The 20,444-nt window shown below is 41.6% G+C and overlaps 1 protein-coding gene and 1 long non-coding RNA gene across 4 annotated transcripts in view; both read right to left on the bottom strand.

Moving 5' to 3' along the window:
- The window catches only part of LOC6613359, a 111,564-nt gene extending 105,866 nt beyond the window's left edge, over nt 1-5,698 (bottom strand). For all 3 annotated transcript variants that reach the window (XM_032713841.1, XM_032713840.1, XM_032713839.1), the window contains exon 1: nt 5,197-5,698. The gene's annotated coding sequence lies outside the window, so the exon portion shown is untranslated. The remainder of the gene's footprint in view (nt 1-5,196) is intronic.
- Nucleotides 5,699-16,573: 10,875 nt separating this feature from the next.
- Nucleotides 16,574-17,332, bottom strand: LOC116800194. The gene is made up of 2 exons (XR_004361190.1): nt 17,261-17,332; nt 16,574-17,211 (listed from the first exon to the last, which is right to left on the bottom strand). It is a non-coding gene; the product is annotated as an uncharacterized LOC116800194 (long non-coding RNA).
- Nucleotides 17,333-20,444: the final 3,112 nt, after the last annotated feature.

A 20,444-nucleotide genomic window follows, 5' to 3' on the forward strand; every position in this document is an offset into this window, starting at 1 on the left:
CATCTTCTCTTTTTTTATTTAACCAAGGGCCGCCACTTGAACTTGACATTTGGTGTAAGTGACCATTAAGGAAGTGCCTTGGGATGGTCCGAGTCGGAACAACTTGGAGCCAAGCCTGTGGCAATTAGCCGGGAATATCAATCAACGCACCATTTGAGTGTGAAAACAGCTCAGCTTTTAATTACAAAAGCTCTTTGTGTGTGGGACTCAGAAGTCGCCCACGGTCATTTCAAAACGCCTCTGCGCGATGTTTGTTGCCAACTGGCAACTGGCATTTGTTAGAACCGCTTGCAAACCGGGTCTGTTTTGCCTGTCTTAGCTCGGATCATAAGTAATAAGCCAATTGGCGTCGGCCAGGCCACACTACATTTTAATCAAGCCAACTGAGTTGTAAAGCCCACGCACCATCAAAGCCAAATATGTTCCCCGTCGGCGTTGCGAGACTCGCACCACATCCAAAGTGTCGCCAGCTGTCGACCTTCGAGGAGTTGTTGAGTTGAGTCATGGCTTATACTTTTGGCCATAACCGACAACTCTGTGGATGGCAAATTGATGGTGAAATTGTGTAGAGGAGCTGGGATTGTTAATATATCCGGGATGCAAATTGCATTAAATCGCACTAAAACCCAAAAAATGTTAACTGAGTACTATATTCAAGTTCAGACAGTATTAACCACTTCTGCCCTTCAATATTCTGAGAACCAATGAAAGATACTCCTCTTGTGGAGAATACTTAAGGTCTAAACAAGCTAGTGAATAACATTACATGGGTGATTAGATCAGAGTGTTTCTTCCTCAATCTGATCGTCCCCTGGGTGCCATCAAAGTGTCCACACTTGGTTAAAGCTTCCTTTGCGCACCGACAATCATCCAGCCTCCTCGTTCCGGAGACGAATCAAATGCCGATAGTTACGCCCCTTTTAGTTGGCGAGAACAGACTGTCAAGCCAAATTAGCAGTGGCTACTGTGGGCCATATCATATCATTTACCTTGGAGCACTGGTCACATACATTCACCGACTACCAAGACCCCTCGCCAATTCGATTAGGCCGCGCAAATGTAATTTAATAATTGCGGTTTTTGCAATTTACGGCCAGTTGCGATCCGCAGGATATGAGCTGGCACTATGACAATGACAGGATGCATCAATGCATCAATGTGCGGCACAGAGTCACCGCTCCTCGCATGGTGGCGACATGGAAATGTTTATGGCTTTGTGCGCGCCTGCGGTGGCAACTTCAAATGCAGCGGTAATTGAATTTTAAATTGTGGTGGTTGTGTGCTGCTCCTGTTGGCCAGATTAATTTAAATGAAGTTATTAGCCAGCTAGATAGCTCACTGACAGGGCGCAGAAAGGCAGCAAAAGACAAAAGACCATGTAGCTCCCACTCCTGCTGACTCCAAGTGCCCTGATATGGGGATACACTATATGTACCAGTGGAGCTGCCAGGCTCCAACGGGTTTTCCGATTTAACTGCTCTTGCGGGCTGCATTTGAAAGTTAAATTACGGTAGCGATATCGGAGCAGACATTCCGTTAATTGGCCGCACAACTTGAGATCGAGCTGATGGCTTGGTTTTTGCATACAGGCCTTTAGGATACTCTATTTGCCTGTGGGGCCTGGCCAAGAATGAAAGAATGGGCATGCTACTCCAGAACTCCGTTCGGCATATATTGGAACTTTCTAGATTATGTTAAGAAATCCTTAATGGCTTAATAAAGCTGCATCCTAAAATATTTAGTACTTGCCAAAGGTAGTGCCCTCCCTAACCTTAGCTCAGCAATTGTTATGGCTGGTTTATGTGTTTCCTAGTCACTTAATTCATTTAACTTGGCTTTTCCTACTCGGCGGTTAGGCGAACGAAACCTGGACTAGATTTTGTAAACCGTGAAGCTCACAACTCAACCCATTTTCCTGCTGTTTTTGGGGAGTGTAATAAAACTTCGTTGCGCCCCAGCAACCTCGCCTTCTTGATGCCAGTTTTGCAATTTTTTTTTTTTGGCTATGTCTGCTTTACAGTTGCGGCAGAAATTGTTGCAAATTGCAGTTTAAAAAGTTTCCGTGTTGGTTTTTTTTCCGGCGTCGGAGTCTGCAACTAATATGAGTCATAAATTTAAAGGCTTAACTCGAGGCTAAGGCGAGTGCAACTGCAACCGAACCTGGAGCTGTGCCGCTGACAGGGACTTTTAAAATGAAATAAATAAACGGCATTACGGCTAGTTATATGCAGCGATCAGGGTCTTGAGCGGCGTAAACCACGACGACAAAAACAAAAAAAAGCAACTGTGCCACGGAGTGTTGGCGTGGAAGCTGAAAGTTGAACTGAATGTGAACTTAACTGGGCTGGGCCCAAGTCGTCCGGTTACTTTTGCATTTGCAGCACGGTTTCTTTATTCTGCACGGGACGAAGCCATTTTATTGATACAGATACAGCAAATTCGGGTCCACCAAAAACAAAAAAAAAAAACTAAAGTCTGGCCGAGTTTTTTTGGCAACCCGCAGCATGACATCATTTTGAGTTACTGCGAATCGGAGTTCGAACCGCTCTTTCAGCTGCAGCAGCCCTGCAGCCACAAAAAGCCCAAAAACTGGTCGCTGTTTTACTTTCGCTTTATTCCTCGAAGTATTTCTTATTTCCTTTCGGCCTGTGTTTTCTTTTTTTTTTTTTTTTGGGCCAAGATGCTTCATTATTTTTTGGGTCATCTGGAAGAAGTACGTTCGTATATGGCAATGAAAGTGAAACCAAGTTCTGGTGAAAGTGGGCTGCCCATCAGCGAATGGAAATCGAAAACGCATAACAAGTGCATGGCTTTCGAGATCCGTGGACCACATGGTCGGGCCTTGGCGGATCGATTGTGTCATGGAGCGTGGGTCGTTCGCCCACGAGGCCTTCTCAAAAAAGCCTCCACTGGCCGAAACTAATGATGTTAGACGACGGGCACAGGTTGGCACTGAGGTACAGACTGCTCCGCTTTGGTCTCGGTTTCGTCTTCATCTGTTCATCTGAATATCGATTTGTATGCGTTGCCCACACACTTTAGCTCTTTTGGGATTTTTGCGGCAGTTAGAAGAAATCAATGCAAAAAGTTTCGCGAGCGCGAAATTAATTAGAATTTTGTGGCTTTGAATGGCAGCTCCGCCGTTGGTGGCTGGGAAAAGACCTTGAGCGGCGGTTCAACAGACTGTGTGGGGGGCTGCAAACTAGTTGAGGCAACTGAGTCACAATCTTGAAGCTCCAAAAGAGCATCCAAATCGCGACCAGTCTTTGGAATTTGCCCATAATAAATCTGTCTGCAGGCTGATGGCACTGAAGACGCACAGCATGACTTACGAATTAACCGTGAAATCTATGGAATCAATCTACCGATTTCGCCAGTTGCTTTGGCGTTCGACGAAAGTAGCTAAATCTCTTTCCCACGAGTTTCTCTGGTCATTAGGCAATAATAAAACTGGAGTTTTATTTGCATTCAATAAAGGTTTCATTAGCTGACGTTGGGTCTGTGTCCGCAGTCTTTTGTTTTTGCCATGCAATTTATCAGTGCCAGGTTTTTAAAATATAGTAGTTGATCGAAACAAGTTTGTTTCCTAAGTCTTTTGATTCCGTTCTACAAATTTCTGCAAACTTTGGTTTTTAACTTAAAGTTTTCAAAAATTAAAAATAATATCCAGTGCGTGACTTAAGTCTTTTTATCTACCTTATGTACTTTGGTTTGGTTTTTGGTTTTTTGCTTTAAGTCTTTAGATTTGGCTCATGAATTTTGCAATAAAAATATCTATCTATATTTCTGTTGTGCAGAATGTGAAAGACATGTCGCTTTACACTTACGCCATTTATCTCTGCAGAAGAATCGCAAAACAGAGCATTCACTTTGGGTCCCTTGATTCATTTAATTGCGGCAATTTCTTTCGCCCACGCAGAGTGAGTCAAGCGCTTTGGCTCATAATTTATAGGCATTATTATTGTAATTTCTCCCGACAGACAAACGCAGCAGCTCGCACGCAAAACAATAATACATAAAGTGAAAGTTTTGCACCTTTTGCCGCGCAGACAACAAACCAGCGGCAAACGCATCAGCATAAGCAGCTGAACAAAACAAAAATAGTCAGTCAGTCGGTCGGTGAGATGGGATAAGATGAGCCACGAACCAACCGTTCGGGAAAAGCAACTTCAACCAAAGTACCAAAACCCACGACGAGCAGAAAAACAATGCCTTACAAATGACTGCCAGCTAGTTCAAACCGAAACTGGCTGACAAATGAGATGGCGCCGGTAGCTTCACTTGTGTCTTGCTTTTGACCAAAAATGCTGCAGCCACAGATCTCCCATCTTCATCAACGAAACTACAAATTTCGCCAAATCCGCCTGCGAAATCTCCGAAAATATCAAACAATCACCGAAAGAGATTTTTTTGACCTCATCTTTGTTTTGGAACACTTGTGATTGCTTGACAAACTCTTTCTTCGCGCCTATTAAAAAGTGTGTCAAGCGGGTATTTGAAGCAATTATTTGTCATATTTTCTATTTGCGTTTCGGTTTCGTTACATCCGAAATGAGATGCAGAGAAAATAAACAGCATTAGCGAAGAGGCCCTGACCAAAGAGTCAGTGACAAGGCGTCTTTGGACCCGTTTCCATCTGCGTACTCATCATCTTCGCCTTCCAACTCATCAAATCTCACAATGACTTTGGCCTGAGATTTTTGCACCAACGAAAGTGAACGTTTCTTTGTGTCGGCGCTGTTTGTTATTATTATTATTTCTTTGCCACACTAACAGTTGGTATTTTTAAGCTTATGTCTGCACTTGGGTGGAAAAAAACGGAAATTTGTCATGTAGATTTTGTGTGCCAACTGTTTTTATGCTCGCTGATTTCAGACCATTTAAAATTAGATTTAATGGATCTTTTATTTTGTTTGCGACGTTAATGGAAGAAAAGTTTTTATATTAAACTTATAAATTATATCTAAGAGCCATGAAAAAGCACTTCAATAGGAAGAAATTTGATGCATGTATGTGTTTTAGTTGGCTTTTTTTAAAGGTTATAAATTTTATTATGTTTTTTTCTCTTTACCATTTGCCATAAAATGTTTGGCTGTTTTAACCACCCGAAAATCCATGTAATTTCTCTTATAATAAAAATGTTTTATATACCACTTAAAATTTGCACTTAGTAGAAGTGGAAAAAAATGTGCTCACCATTTTATTCATCAACTTTCGGCCAAAATCAGTTCATACTGCCAACAGCTGCCAACGAAGATCGACGCCAGCAAAAAAGCCTTGTTTCTTACTTGGCTGCTGCCAAAGCAGCTGCCAAAAGCGATTTGCCGTCAAAAGCGCAGAAAGACACACACACACACACACTGCGCGACGGCTTTGGCAGACTCACAGACACTTGAATATTTGTATTAAAACGTATTGTTGTACTTAACAATATTAAACGCTTTTCTTATGAACACTTTGGATTGCTTTGCGCGCGTTTGGTTTTTCGGAATTTTCACAGGGTAAAATAGCTGAAAAATGCCCGGCAACTTTCACTGCAATTAGGCGATGGATGTTAGATTCCCCGCCTATTCAAATAAGGCAACGATCTCCGCTCAGATGATCTATCCGGACTGCTGGAGCCGAACTTAACACTTAACACACTGTCCAGAGAGAAGCCCACTTGGCAGAGAACCGCACCGCACGCGCGCTGAAAACGAACTGAATGTGCGGAGCTTGAGCCGCCGATCACGAGCCCCACTGGTTACCTGTATTGCCAAGAGTTACCTGGCTCTAAACCCGAGAGAGTGTGTGTATGAGCCCCGATTTTGGTGTGAGTGCGGCTGGCTGTTAGGCAACTTTGCTGCCCACACTTTGCTTGGCAAAAGTCGCCGCTCTGCTGGTCCATTTTTGGCCTGGACCGCTCAGCAATAATTTTTTTCTCTCCTTTTTGTTGCTGTTGTTATTTTTTTATAACCAAGACGCCTTTGCAGAAATGTGAAAAAGAAAAAAAATGTAGGGGTATAACCTATACGATTTGTGGCTTCCAAGTTGCCAGTTGTGCTTTGACTTTTGATTGACGTAATTTCTGCGCTTGATATTCACTTGAATTTCTTGTATTTCCATTACACGCCCACCACACCCGCACTCACACACGCACACACACCTCCCATGTGGGCGTCTCATTTCTGGAAAACATTTAAATTTATTTCATACGTTTTGTTTCATCAGGAGTTTCGTGAACTTTCGCTCGCCACGGAACTGAATGGAATATGTGGGAGTGCTGAACCGACCCTATATAGGCTATATAGTGCTTGGCTCACTCGATTTGCTTGGCTGGCTTGCTTATGCTAATTAACCAGCTTAAACTTTGGTATTCAAGCGTTTCCCCCGAAACGAAAGACTTAAGCAACGAACTCGTCCCAAATTACTAAAAAACTTTTGTGGCTCTCAGCCGACCTTGTGTTATACCTCCGAAATGAGGTCCTTATCGTCAAGGAATCTTTATTGCAATGAAGTAATTTCCGCATGTAATGGGGAGATCGAAAAAAGTTCTCGCATCTTACGGTAACTGTGTTTTTTTTTGTACCAACATTACCCTTTGGTAACGCCCTGCTTGCACATTAATTTCTACGCCCCGCAATTATTTCATGCTGCAAATGGAGTATGAAGAAACATAAACGAAAAACGTGTCCCACATACTAAGATAGGTTAAAGCATAAAAAGCGAGCCACTAAAAACAATAAAAATTAACAAGCATAATTAAAAATGCACACGATGGGAATGGCAACGGAAAAATCTCAAAAAGGGATGAGATCTGTAGACCGCTGAAACCGAATCTTTTCGCCTTAAGCTCCAAGTTGCGGGCGTTTAAATTTCGGAAAATACACGAACCGAAGATTGAAGTGCACTAAAAGACTTTATGATGAAACGTAAATTTTTGGCAAAAACGAAAGCCGTAAAAACTTCATGAACATAAATCCTCAAAATATCATGGTATCGTAGGTCCCACCAGTATTTACTGAAAATAACTCAAGGTTAAAATGTTGTGGTGCGTAAATAAAAACTTTAAAATAAAAATTTATTAATTAATTACATCTAAGAAATTGCAATTAATTAATACAACATTTTCTTTGTAAGTACAATGTAAATGCTTTGTAGCATGTCAACGTTAAACAACCTAAATAGCTAATAGGAAAACTGGTGGGTTTCACCTAAGTGTTTGGTATGTTAATTATACCCATTTGAAGATGAGTAAAGTTCCCTGTTAAAACAGGCACTTTATGATAGCCACTTAAGTGAAGGAAAATTCCGAGTGCAACTCTAAAGTGCATTTCGTTACCTATTTTCGCAGCCTAAACAAACCGGGCGTTCAAGTTGGGTTACCCGTTCAAGAGACGTGCATTCCTGAATTGCTAAAACAAGCAATACCGCAACAGCTGCAACAAGTGCGGCTAATTTGATGCAGCAAAGGCAGCAGTGCAACGGCAGCGGCGAAAAACCCACACGCGTCGTCGTCTACACTTGGCATATTTAACACATTTAATGAAAAACCAACAAAACATCAGTATTTATGATGCAGCCGGGCGATCTAGGGCCAGCTCTCTAGGCGCCAGGAGGCCCTGTCCGCCGGCAGGTTGTGGCTTTATTAAGTTGCTGTTGTTGTCTGTTTTTATTAATAAGTCATATTTTTATATGGTTCAGCCGAGGAGCAAAAGAAGCAGCAACTTGATAATTTATGTTGTTTGCGAAGCTCCGAGCGGGATGACAAAAGTTGCAGATGAAGCTGTTGGACCAAGGGCAACTGGAGCCATGGGCTCCCACATTCATACGTGGGCTTATTCATAAGTCACTCACTCACTCGCTCGCTCGCCATTCATTCATTCATAAAGTTTAAGAAAAAAAGCTCGTGGAGCGAAGCTTATTTTGTGATTAATTAAATGCAACTTGGCTGGCTTGTTGTTTTGATTATTATTATGGTTGCTTATGAAAAAGTGTGCCAGTGCAAGAGACATGCAACAGGTTGCAGTGATGCAAGTGTTTATGACCATTTTAAAGTTTTTTATTGCTCTACCGACCACTAATCTGATTTTCGTTGAGTTTACCTATTTGGTTAGCAGTGGGCGAAAGTTTGTTGCCTAAGTCTTTCGTTGTGATGCACTTTGCACCTGACCAACAGGTGCGCCAGAAAACAATTCAGACGTGGCCGATTGGCCGCGTGATATCCCCTAAAACTGTGTCAAATCACTAAATACACTAAAATTATTCGCTCATTTGTGCGAAAATGTGCAAAAATATAATTGCAGGAAAATAGCGATGAAAAACGATGGAAACAAAATTCGCAAACACCGTAAATAGTTTATTACGTAATCGCTTAAACATCTCAATTTTGCTTCAGTTTTCGTGATGAAAAAAATGAAAAAGTTGCATGGCGTCAACGAATTAAGCAAATAGCGATAGAAATTGCTGTTAATTTCAATGCGAGTTTTATTTATTTTTGCACTTTTTGCCGGCACAGTTTTCACCCAGCGCCCACACACAGCTGTTCAAACGCCGGAGCATTGCACAAATATGATCTGGAGAGGCGGGGAGATCTGTATCTGGAGGGGATTACGGGAGGATCGCGCACCTTAGCCACAAACGAAACGCAACCGATCGGCGGATAAAACTATTGAGCGAAGTGCACACAACGCGGTGCGCCGGCTGACTGAATGCGAGAGGATAAACCCATGCATTTGTTGGCCAAGTTAGTTGGCAAACAGCTGACGGACTGGCTCTCTCTCTAACGACCAAAACTAGTTTCGTTTAATTGTGGCCCGGTCTGGCATTTGAAAATCGGTTTGGACGTATAACAGTTGGCCAGCGTAACTGTGCTACCCGCTGAGAAACTGAGTAAAACTGAGAGAATCTGAGAGATTTATAGAGAAGTATGGACAAACCCAAAACGAGAGAATCACAGCGGGCTGGCATCGTCTAATTTGTTATTGTTATTGTATTTGTCAAGTCAACTGATAAATTGACTTGATATTGAAAATAAATTAATTATATCTCCGAAAAATGGAACAACTCGAAGTTGGCTTTCGTGGGATTAGGCAATCACCGAAGCTGGCAGAAAATGCAAGCGGATCTGTACTCGCAAAAAATATGTATAAAATTATAGTACTTGAATAATAAAAATGAGGTCACAGCATGCGTCATGAGAGATTTTCATAAGAAAATATAGATATGAATATTTTTTATTCATATAGATAACCCGATTTAACTTGATTTTTATATATATATATTGGCTACAATGACTCACTCATCCATTCTGAGCGCAAGACAAATTGTTGCAAATTAAAATCAAGTTATCTAATTGATTTCAACAATATTTCAACTTGAACTTGCTATGCAATTTTTTATGATCTTTTTCCATTCTTCCTCAGTTCAAAAGAAGATCATTAACTCTGAGCTGCCTTGTAAATGGAGGCAAATTCTTATCATAGGAGATATTGAAGAAGTAGGCCACTTGTGGTTATCTGACAGTGGGAGATAATTAATGATGCACTTTATGTAGAAGACGAAATTCACTAGATATATGTGCTTGGGTCTATGATTTCTGTGACTATTATTATAAATGATCAAATAAAAGTCCAATGATCTTTTCATAAGAAGCGGATAAGTTTAAAGGTAACTTATTTAATAAAATGAAACAATGAATAACCAACAATTTTATTTTCAAAACAAGTTTTATATGACCCTTAGCTTTTGAATTAGTTATTCGTGCAGCTTTTTTACTTCTGCTGTCTTTTACTAACAATAATTTCAAATGTTTATAGCGCATTCGCCTGCAAAATGTAAAATGTGCAGCAAATACGTTTCACTCAATTTAAGTGACTGCTCACGTTTTATATTTTGTCCAAGATCTTTTTACAGATATATGAGTCTTATTTAGAGTTTACTTTTGGCCAGTTCCAAAGTCACGTTGCGCCCATAGACGCCACGTACGCAGTAAAAGTCGCGAAGTCAGTCACAGTCACCTTTTAATGTTTATGTTATTTGCTGGCTTGTTTACTTATGTTTTTGCACTGCTAAAAATATTGTTGCAGGCGCCTTGTAAGCGGCTTTACTCAAATTTTGGGAGCAAAAAGTTGTGTTTTGGGGCCACGAGGGGAGATCCACAAAAGTACAAGCAATTGGCCGTGCCAAGGTGCCCATACATAAGCCTCTATTTGCACCATTCAGATGGAAGTATGATTTATGCTGCCCCTGCGTTGCATAAGTTGCACACGTCAAGAGCGATGACGTTATGCGAAGCGCGTGCTGAGTCGGCTGACCCAAAAAACAGAAAGCCACTACGGTAGTTTGACGCCAATGCGGCCGAGGCGACATTTGGCTTAAATAGAATGCAAAATACGAAACGCAAAAGCTGAAACTGCAACAGAGAGCTATAGTCTGGTAGATAGTAGAATGATCTATACTCTATTTGTTAGACATGTTAAAGGAAATCATAAATACCCACATTGTTTGGTCTACATATGTGTGCACATTATATATATCTTATAAATTTAATGTAAGCGATTGTAAAAAAATATTCCATTGACTACCTTTTACTGAGTCTAGCCAGCTTTTTAAATATATGCCCTAGTTGATGGCACCACCTGCAGTTAGGGTGGACCAACTGCCGAGAGCAGCGAGCGTAAACAAGTTGGCGGCTGACAGCGCAGTTAGACATTAGATGGCTAAGTGATGAGCCTGTTGAGCGCGTTGCTTGCCAGCTTTTGCAAATTGGCTGGGTTCGGTTGGGGCCGAAAAGATCGCCGCCAGGCGGAGTACCGTTGGTTGCCACACCAACCTACATAGCACATGGCACCGAGCACATAGCACATAGCACATGCCACCGCTCCAAAGACGCGGAATGCAATTGCAACTGCAACAGCGGCCGATGATGTTGCCGTCTATGAGATAATTGAAAAATGCGTAAGTCGGACCCTGATGTCAACCGGACGAAAGGGGTTGAGAGGGTCACGCCGCTGTGCCAGAACTCTTTACATTTTCCACTGATTTTCCTGCACGCACCTTCTTCTGTGTTAGGTTAGCCAAGAGAACCGAGGAAAAACAGGTTTCGCGCGTTGTCTATTTTCCTGTCGCCGATTTTCCCCTTCGTTGTTTGTTGTTTGCGCTCAATTTCGTTACGTACGGAAAGCAAAAGGCATGGCAAGAAGATACTAGAAGAAGTATCTACGAGCTGGATGTGGTGGTGTTTTGGCCATTAGAGGGGATACACTCGCACAGACACACACACACACACGCGGAGGGAATGCTAGCGGTTATGGAAATTCCTTTGAAGCACGCACACACCGATACACATACATAAAATCATGGCCAACAAAGGATGTGAGGAAGCATTGAGGGAAAAGAGACCCAAACAATGAGGATCTCCCGTAGTGTTGTTGCTTTTGGCACTTGGCTATGGCCATGGAAAATTGGCCGTTTTGCTGGCATAGATACAACACTTGCTCCTCGGGGTATCATCAACCTCATCATTGGGATCGGGATCGGGATTCGGTATTCGGGATCGTGTTTGTCTGGTAGCAACTTAAGGCATGACATTGCCGAATTTTCCACAGTCCCCCGCTACAATCACTTCTTGCCAATGGAAATTCGGTTAGAATTTGTTTGTTTCCCAGTTGAAAAATGCCTAATCAGCGTTTTATTGTTACGAGTATAGTGACTCTGCTACCGACGGGCGACTCTAACAAGCGGAGAGTGAGAAAAAGTAGCGTGACTTTCGATGGAAGTGCCTGCATAATTAGAATATAAATGCCCACTTTGTTGTGGGATCTTCGGGAATGCACGGCAGTGATTATGTGGATCATGTAATTACCAGTTAAACACGGCGCATTTCCTTATGGCCAAAACAAGGCAAAGACTTGGCCAACGAACTTGTGAAATGGGAGTTTTTTGGGAAAAGTTTGTGTGGGGGCTATAAGACGGTTTGTTAATCAAAGTTTAACAGGAGTAGATATGCGTTTCCTTCCAACTTCGCAAACACAAAACCCATCAGCACTCAAGATATTGGCTTAGTGAAAGAATAACCTCCACTTCCGATGTAATAGACTTAAATTGCTGAAATGACTTGGCGCAAAACCGCTCTTAGAACAGTTAAAGAACAAAAGACTTAGGCAACGAACTCGAATAAATTTACAGACGACTGCACAATTATCAGAAAGAGACGGCGACAGCGTGCGGCATTCTTGGCTCCTTACCAATTAATCAAACGGCTAGAGAAACGGTAAACGAATTATGTAACTAATGCAGTAACTGCGCCCTGACTCCTCAACGCCCCCGGGGCCACGCCTTCTGCTGGTAAGCATCTTCAGCGAAGCGTTTGACGCCACTAAACTGTACAACATTTCAAACACTTGCCTCGAGGGCAGCGAGCCACTTGGTTTTGGGAAAACTAAAACTGGTAACGAGAAACTGGTAACTGATATGCATGCGCAGAGCGTGTAAATAATTAGAACCAAGCACTTTCAGCCAAGCAGAGCTCCCCAAGAGACAAAAACCGCAGCATGATTAAGAAGTTTTTACAGTGAGGTTTAGACGAGGGTGTAAGAGAGAATAGGAACTATAATGTTCTTCAGAAATATGAACAAAAGCCTTAAATTCAGTTGGTTAAAAAAAAATAATTAAACATATTTTATGACGTTTGATCATAAATTGTTAAATATAATATATAATTTTCTGACTGTTCTTGAAGAGATATATAAGTCATTGGCATAGTTTTCAATTAATTTAAAGTATTTCGAGGTTCATGGAAAAATTACTTCCCATTTGTAGGTATTCAACATTTTTCCCAAGTATGCCTGGAATGAAATAACCCCACACCAAAGAAACCTTTATTTCCCTCATAATACTTTGGGTATCTTGTCTTCTATCATCAGCGTAAGTTCTTCTCGCCGGCCTTCGCTTAGAAACAAGAGGAATTTAACTGAAGCATAACTCGAGCGTCGGGCAAAGTTAATTTTTATGGTTATAACATTTATTTGCTGGTAATTATGAGCGCTGAGTGAAGGCGCAGAAAAGGCTTAAAGGCAGAAAAGGCGTAGAAAAGCTCATTTTGTAATTAGACAGCCAGCAAGCGGCAATCCTTTGCAATGGGCCAATGAACTGCGGTGTCCAACGAACTGGACTTGCTCTGCGGGCTTCGCTACGATGGTGCGTATGCAAATGGATCCGCCAAAAAGGTCAACCTGGGACAACAGACAACGGCGGCAACAATTACAAAATATGCGTTAAAAATGCAGGGCCGCCTGAATCGAACACGACGACCACGGACAACGTAGGCAGGCTACGAGCAACAACAAAAAAAAAAATAAAAACAAAAAATCTGAAAAAAGTACTGAAATAATATGGCCACAAATCGTGATAAGCAATGCCGGGGCAAAAACTTATTGGCAAACATTGCCAACAACCGACAGCAACAAAAACAGGCTTGGCCCGGCCAAGAGCAGCAACAACAATCAAATGGCCCAGGACGGCAGGCACAACGGCGGCAGCATTTTGTGAACCACTCTATTTATCAGATTGAGGAGGGCGGGTGCTGGGGGGCCGGGTATTTTGGTGGGTTCCCCGATCCCCAGATCCTCGGTTCGGGCCAACTAGTTGGCTCAATTGCTATGGCCAGTGTACATATTATTGAGCGATTTTTAGTGCTTCTCTCTCTCGTACAGCAGCACTACGCTCATATTTTTTTTGATGGCGCGCTGAAAGTCGAGGCGATATCTCCCCTACATGTGTGTTAGTAGTAAAAGTTGTTGCACATCCAGCTGAGGCCGCGGAGTGAACGACCATCAAGGTAAGACTGCAGCAAACAATGGCCAAAGCGGCACGTCGTGCCCAGCTCCAGGTGAATGTGCGGCTGAACCCAGTTCCTGCCCTCCATCCGCCAACAGCCATCCGCCGTCCCACAGCTACATTCTCCACCCTCTTCTGGGTGTAGCCGCAATACTGCCCGCAGAATTGTAACGCGTTTTGGCCAAGTATTTGCCGAACCCGGCACTCGCCACTCTTATTGTTTTTGCTTATTTGTTTCTACGTATTAATAACATGTTCGGGCCGCAATCGCGCGCTGGCTGTTTTAAAAATATGCATACAGTGTGCTGGGTTCCCTGTTCTTGGGTTGGAAATATGAAAGGATTTCGATGCGATCCCACAGGCTCGGCGTGCGTGTAACCGCCCTGACTGTCTGTCTACTAATAATAATAATACACGGCCAATAATAAGTTTTAATCATCGTGATAATGGTGTGCTTATGGTAAGATTCCTTCCCACGACTCCGCTCCCCAGCTGATGTCTCCATAAAAAGCCCCATCCTGGATTTTAATACATTTTTGCTTTTAAGCCAACAGGTCCAAACCGCTCACTGTTGACGTGGGCGTCATATTTGGTTTAGATGACCAACACTGCATCTGGCATCTACTAGAAAAATCCATAAACTCTTTGCCATATTTTTATGGGCTTTGGAAATCTTGATATTGAAAACAGGAAATTCCCATAAACATTCCAGTACCATCGATAGCTTTCCAGATAGCAGTATAAGTTTATGCGATTGCAGTGTAAAATGTTAAGAGGTTTAATAAACACAACATCTCTAACAATCTCTAAAATGAGAACATGAGAACTTATATAAAAGGAATTTTATTGATTTTATTTCTTTTTCCATATACGAGTTTTTAAGGTTTTATTTTTGCATTACAATTATTGTGAAATTGAAATCCAAAAATGTTTCAGAATTATATCATCACCAACTTTTCAAATTTGGAAATATCAACAAATTGAACTGTATATATTCCTTAATCCCCCGACCAGCAAAAAAACTTTACAGTTACGATTACGATATGAGGTGGGTGGATATAATAAATACCATATTCACTGTATACATGAAAAATGATCGCTATTAAAACGGTGCCAATGAAGGCTTTGTTCCGTTCGCAAATGTCAGAACAGCCGAGCGAGAGTAACTGGCCAAATGCCAAACTGGTTTTGGCCAAAAACAAACATTTGCATATAAGAAACGAATGAAATCAATGCACACACACTGGCCAGAGACAGACCCCCAAAGTTGTTTGCCTTGAGTGGATTTTATAACCCGAGAGTGCACACGGAGCAACGAGCAATCCGTTCGCACATTAGAAGCCAGCTCAGAAACAGCTGACCAGGTTTCTGACGCATCTGCCAAGATAATTAAACAAATGCGAACAGGTTAAGCTGGCCATAAGTGATTTATATAATGATAATAATGATAATCACATTTTCGGTGGCCTTAATTATGCCCAGATGGTACGAAGTTCGAGGTTGATTTTGCAGACAATCGAAAGTCTTAAGGCACAAACTTGTTGAAAGAACTTTCCTCGGGCACGAAGGTAGCATAAAACTTTATGACAATTTAATTAGTTTAATCGATGTGATGAGACACAAACGGCGGGTGAGGAAGCCAGTGGCTCCAGCTGGACACTGGTCACTGGACTGCCTGCTTGGATATTTATGGAAAGCATAAAACTTAATTGTTGCATAAGTTACCTAGCAACGATGCGATCGAATAGGGCTGGTCCGGTCAGGTTCGCTGGCGTTGTTTAAGCTGCTTTAATAGTTTGCTTTGGCTGGCCGATGATTAATGCTTATTGCCCGTTGCCTTTTCGGCATTCTGAGCCCTCTCACACATAACTGTAAATCGCAATTACTGTCAATAGTATTTCAACTGTGGCTGTGATGAATTGCACGAATTTCGCCAAAATCAAGCCAAACGAAAGTTCAAAGACACGCACAAGGAAAGATTCTTTGGAAACTGGGTGCGAGTTGTTGGCCTGTCATTCATTTTCCATTAACAAAATGTGTACGTATTATTTTTCGTATTGTTCGCATAGCCAACTTATCGAAAGCTTTTAATAGGATTGTGTATTTTACATATGTTTCTTGGCAACTCGAAAACGTGAATGGGCTCAGATCGGGCAGTTAAGATCCGATTGCCATGATGCGTGCGGAATAAATTTGATGATCTCATGACGCTTTGAGTTGAAGTCGAAATACTTAAGGTGACATAAAAATTCCTGTGAGAACGCAGACTCGCAGTGAAATGAGCAGCCTAAGAACTTGCTCTTGAAAAAGGGAGTTCGGCTGTAAAATGTTTATAGCCTGAGACAAAGTTTTTATGTTAGGGTAGTCCACAGCAGTAAATGTTTAATAGGAGCCTCAACTAAGTCGGGGGAGTTTTACTGCTGGGGAATTAATTTAATTTGTTTTCGCGCTAGCCATAAGACCAGATGCATACATTTAAGATGTGATCTCCTTAATCTATTTCTTGGAGTCATAAAATAATGCATTATTCGGAGCAGACCGTAGAAAAATGGACAACTCATATCAATTGCATTTTGGGTGGGTAGCCAACCAAATTATTGCATCACTTTTACTCCACCGAACCATTTCACAAATTCATGAAATACTTAAGATACCCAATGCGTTTGGCTGCGAAACGCATGGACTTCCTTCGAAATATTTTTACAAGCGACAAGTTACCAAAATTAGTCAATTAGCAAATGATTTCGAGTTGCGGTTCGGGTTTATTTTGATTATTTATTGACAGTTGCCTGTTATGTGCTTAAGAAAACAGAAATGCGGCGAAGAAGCAAAAAACACGGACTACAGACGGTTTCGTAAAGAGCCCAGCCCAACAGCTTTCACTTGACTTGTCTCCATGTAAGCCACACGATTTATATTTCGAATGGCGTGTATTTTTCTCCCTCTTTATTGCGCCGATGTTAAGCATTTATTTGTTTAGTTATATTTGCGGGCATGCAGGTCGATTTAAGCCAGCTGATTTGCCACACTTTGGATTTGAGCACGTCAAGTTCGTGCCTCGAGTCTTTCGTTTCGCTTGCCTGGTGGCCCGTTGCCCCGAACCCGAACCGATACGATATGGTATGGGATGATTGGAATGGAATGGTATACCCCTTTGTTGTGGTTGTGCCTCGGGTTCAGGCTGCAGTTGCTGCCGGGGCGTATGGTAATAATCATTTTGCACGGGCCATGTTGGCGGCATGCGACTTTGTAGGTAAATTGCGCTTAATGATTATGTTCAGCGAACTTTACAGTATATATATATATATATGCGAGTGCAAGTTCCCAAGTCTGGACCCTTGGAGGTGTTGAAAGTGATGTCTCTCTTCCTTCGTGACCTAGCAGGAGGCTGTGCTAAATTCAATTAGTTGGCAGCCGCTGTAATTTATTTTAATACACTTACTTTTGAAGCCTCTCATAATAAAATTACTTAATATTGGGTCGAACCTCTCCACGGCTGCTGTGGCTATTGCCGTATCGTGCCGAGCCCCGATTAGCTTTACTTATATATATTTTTTGTGATTTATATTCAAGGCTGTGGCCATTCAGGCGTCACGGCAAACATTTGTTTGCAATTTTCTGCGACGCAGAATTTCGCTAGCTCTTTGAAAAGATTTACCGAAAATTAAACGAATGCGGACATGACTTCGGGGCAAAAATGAATCTGTGTGAAATAATTTTTAAAAATAAGTGGAAAACCGAAAAACGTCAAGAGCCAAAGCCGATTGCAAATTTTAAATGCTGTCGAAGCAAGTTTGGCAAATATCAACACGCCTTGGAATATTTTATGTTAAATAAAACTAAATAGTTAACAAAGGCAGTCATGAGCAAAATAAATTAAAGTTTTCTGTAGCTGAGAAACCAATCGTAAAAAGATAAATATCTTGACCCAGACGCTTTTTCCCTTCCTATTCATATAAAATCCCCACTCAACAACGAAAATAATTGTTTTGTCGAAAATGGATAATTAATAATGGAGCTATAAAAAACATGCAACTATGTATCTCATTTGCCGCCCTCAAGTATTTCGCTGTTGCTGTTCGACCTTCGATGGGCGGTAGACATTACCGTCTCACATCAATGAACAGCAAAAGCTATAACAAATACATATATCTATAAGTATATGGACTTAGGAAGCATGTGAATCTGACTAAAATTGTTAGACTACGGCACAGCTGATGAGCAGAGAAAAAACTTGAATATATCTTGATTGAAAATAATGGCTTCAGTAATTAAATAAATGAGTCTTGTAATCAATGAGATCAGATTCTTCATGAGATAGCTCATTTGGATTGGTTCTGTGGAGCTTAACACGTATGTTTCTAAATAAATAGTAAATTTAATTCTCCCAATTTGTAAAGTAACTGAAAACCAAAACGGGAAAACTCACTTTATTCTAAGAATCCAAATAAGCCGTAAATGGGGCGATACTAATTAATGTCTATTATGACTTCAAAGTGTTTGCTAAGTTTATTGGCTAAAACCACAGTGCTGAAAATACCACAAAGCCAATCAAATCCGAATTAGACAAAATGAAAAGCAATAAATATATTGGCAATCGAAGTACACGTATACCAAGGCATTTGAAACTTGTTTGTGGTTAATTTTCGGCTAAAGATTCCGTGATTTGATCCGTAAGATTACTTACCAAGAATTTGTTGTTACTCATTTCTCCGCAAAGCAAAAGGTGTTGGCCTGGTTGAGATGGGGGTTTCGTAGCTTTTCAGTTATGTTTTTTATTATTTGTCACTACACGATATGCACTATATATATATCTATTTGTTGTACTTAGAGTGCACGAGGCACTTGGGAAAGAACACACACACACTAAAAACCCAAGTACTGTGCCAACTCTGATATTGGTTTCAGGCAGTTTTCTGCACTTCTCGTTCTCTGTCTCTCAGAGATCTGCAAATAGGATGAATTGTTGGTTGTGGTTATGCAACGCCAACGCAGGCAAAAATCAATTGCACTCAATTGGAGTGGCCATTAATAAGCGAGGGGCGAACATTTATCATTTGAGTTTTCTGGCCCTCAGATCTGAAAAGCCTCACAAATTGCACTGGCCCGTTGCAGCGATCATTTGTTGTGTTGGCGTTTAATTTGCCAATTGTGATGAGTTATTGCCAGTGCCAGAATTGCGCTGATCTGTTTGCATTGGCAAATTCAGCTCAGCTCCGCTCGGCAGCAGCAGCTTCATTAAGTGCTAAATTTAGACAGGTCTAGCTGAAGAGTACTCGCGGAGCCCTCGAACCGGATATGGCTTAATGCCGAGGGAACACCGATATCCAAGATCTGGCCACTGTCCACCAGGCGAGATTTTTGTAGTCAGCATCACCAGCAGCAGCGGCAGCAGCAGAAGCAACAGCAGCGCTTAACTTTATTTAAACACAATTATTTGCTGGGCCAGGCCAAGAGCAAAGAGCCCTCTTTTGCTGCTGTTCACTTACACATAAATTTGCATGCCCAACAAATTTGCTGCAGCTTCGTTTTCGCTGCTGCTGCTGTTGCTGCCGTTGATGTTGATGTTGTAATTTAGTTAATTTTGCCTATTCCAAGGTGGCAGGGAGTCCAAAGAACAACCCATGTCAGAGCTCGAGCCCCTGACTCAGCCTCAGCCTCAGACTGAGATTCAGATTCAGATTCAGACTTGGAGGAGGCTCATGCCAAAAGGCTCGTGCTCTGTCTGGTTGGCTCTCGTTTTTATTTTGTTTTCGTTTCTTTTATAGAGTTGTTGGCTTTTGATTGCGTTGGCGTTGTGTTTCGATACTGCAGGTTTTGCATGTTCCCTTGCTGTTGCACATTTGTTTTATTGCTGCCAATTTGGCTAATTGTATATAGGTAGCGACAAAATGTTGCCTTAAACGATTTCGTTGAAGTTTATTATTTAAGCAACTTTTTCTTGTTGTGAACATTTGTTTTGCACTCGCTTATGCAAAAATGTTAAAAATTGGTAGCCAATAATTATTAAATTATTTTAATTATAAGGTGGCACATTTTAAGTTTATAAAAAACTGTTTTCCTTGATTCGATCACTATTGAATTAAAAATTTTGAAATAGTAGCATTATACCACATAAATAGTCTTCATTAGTATATAGCAGAAGTGTAAGTATATATTTTAAAGAAACGATTTGTGGCTATAACATCCAGTCGTTTAAAAACGTTTAGATTTAATTATTTTAATTAAATATCAGTTGTTGTAATTGGAAAACTTTTAGTAAAGCGCGCACACGAGAAATTATTTTCTTGCAAGACGAGATTTTCTTTTTAATTTTTTTTCGTGCGACGATGCGCGCAGACGACTTGGCTGGTTATTAAGCGCGACTCGGAATGTGGCAAGTTGTCCAGGCACTGCCCCAACAAACCCATCGAAACTCCCAAGGAGCCCGAAACGTAAGCGACCAAATGACGTAAACGGCGGTCAACGAACGACGGACGACGTAAGCGGGTTGGAGCGAGATGCCCTGAGTACTTCAATGGGAGCTGTCCACTCACAAAATCCACAAAAGGAACACAGATCGCTAGCGACGATCACACCTCGCACGTTGAAGTTCGCAGCCAAACTGAAGCGCGCGCGCCTTCGAG

The sequence above is a fragment of the Drosophila sechellia genome, chromosome 2L (genome assembly GCF_004382195.2).
Source record: "Drosophila sechellia strain sech25 chromosome 2L, ASM438219v1, whole genome shotgun sequence".
NCBI lineage: Eukaryota > Metazoa > Arthropoda > Insecta > Diptera > Drosophilidae > Drosophila > Drosophila sechellia.